This window comes from Microtus ochrogaster, chromosome 2 (assembly GCF_000317375.1).
Source record: "Microtus ochrogaster isolate Prairie Vole_2 chromosome 2, MicOch1.0, whole genome shotgun sequence".
Lineage (NCBI taxonomy): Eukaryota > Metazoa > Chordata > Mammalia > Rodentia > Cricetidae > Microtus > Microtus ochrogaster.
The window spans coordinates 75,211,668-75,213,761 of NC_022010.1; positions in this window are offsets into that span (position 1 = coordinate 75,211,668).

Here is a 2,094-nt window from a genome sequence, read left to right on the forward strand (position 1 = left end):
TGGCTTGTCTCTTAAAGGGACCAAAACCATAACACATAGGAACATGTGGAACAACTGTTCTCACGTGAGAATGACTTTCTAGGGAAAAGCTTTACCCTAGAGTCCTGTGCTTTCTGACTGAGTTGTATCTGTAGCCATATCATTGTGTCTTTGAAAATTACAGAGTAGAAGTGGTAATGACAGGAACCATGTTTTGTAATTACATACATATTTTCTGAGACTAGGAGCTTAGCAAATAAGATAATGTTTCAAAAGGCAGAGTAAAGATGTCCATGATAAATAACGTGCATGACGACACAGACTTGTCAAAAGGAGATTCTGCTTCCCGAGAGTTGGCCTCAAGTGTTCTTTAGAGACTCATAGGTTGACACTCTGGTCCCAGTCTGTGGAGATGTTGGTCGGTGGTGGAACCTTTTAGAAAATGAGGGCTACTGGAAGGAAGTGAGGTCATTGCGAGTGTGTTCTTGAAAGAAGAATGAGGATTGAGTATAAATCATTTGTCTTAGGGTGCTGGACATGCAAGTTTACTTGGATGTTTGATTAGTCAGACTACTCAGTATGTAGTCTTTCTTTGTTTGGTCCTTGACTGCCATGAAGTGAATAGCCTATTATAGAGTATGCTCCTACCATGATGCTCTTCGTCACCGTAGGCGTAAAGCAACAGAACAAAATATAGATGAAAACCATAAACCAATCAAACCTTTGAATGCAGTAATGTATCAATATCATGGGTTCGTTTTAACTCCCAGTTCTACAGTTCATCACAGTGGGAGCTGCAGGTGTTTGAACCAGCTGGTACCTCAGATCCAGTCAGGAGAGATCAATGAATACAAACTAGTACTCAGCATGCCTTGACTAAGCAAGTAGTTCAAGATCACCTTCAAAAGAAAGGTAGGACCCACAATTGAGGTGAGTCTTCACAATCAATTACTATAATCAAGCACATCCAGCAGTTTTTCTCCCAGATGACTCTAGACAGCATCAAGGTGCAAATTGACGTTAACCATCATATACCATTTTCATAGAGCTTTCTGTTGGGTTTTCCATGCTCTGATTTAATTATGTATCAACAGTCACCAACAAATTAACATTTATTCTTGCCTTGAAGATGAAACCTGGAAATCAATCTAAAAAAGAAAAAAAATCTCAAAGAAATGAAGAAAATAGCAAACAGTGGACAGAAATAAACATTCCTACCTAATTCTGTGGTTATTATCTAGTTTTGATTTCATGTCAGGTATTTGGTTTACAATATTATGAGTGTTTTATCTTATATTTATAACTACACCATGCATGTAAACATTACTGTCATTTCCATTTTAAGGAAAAGATTTCCAAAGTCACCCAAGCAAACAGAGAGATAGGATTTGTACTTAGCAGCTTGGTTAAAGCCTGCTTTCTTAACCATTGCATTTCATTGCCTCTTGTAAGAGTATAATATGATATTTGGGAAAAACCAGAAAGAAAACTCCTGAAACTAAAAGTATTATAGTTAAAGGATTAATAATAACAATTAGTGGAAAAGCATGTAAGACAAAAAGTTAAAGAAATTAAAAAACAGAATAATAAAATAAAAGTATCATCCTTCTTCCTCATAATAATTCATCTTCAGGAAAGGAGAATAGAGAGTGGAAAAGAAGAAATACTTGCTCCTACATCCACAACCATCTGTAGTCCTTCCCGCTCATTAAGGAAACTTCACTTTGAAGCAGACAAAGGCCTCTACCGAGAACCAAAACAAATCAATATGCAAGGTTGTGGAGCCCAGTCTCAATGGATACAACTACAGAACATTTTCACACCTAAGGCTCTGGAGACATTGAGGAAGAGGGGGTGGAAAGACTATAAGGTCCAGAGATTCTGGGAGTTTGCTGTGAGAGTGTGTCTCCTGGTAATGTCTGAAGCTATACACATGAAGTCTCCCTGTCACGACTGCCCAAACATGAGACAAATGAGGATGACACCAGCAGACATGCCGGCATGTACAGGAACAAGTCCATAAAGTCTCAAACCTGCAGAAAGTACTATAGGCAACTGAAGAAAGCTGGGAACAGGAGAGATGGTCTTCTCCAGGCAAGAGAACACCAATTGCTT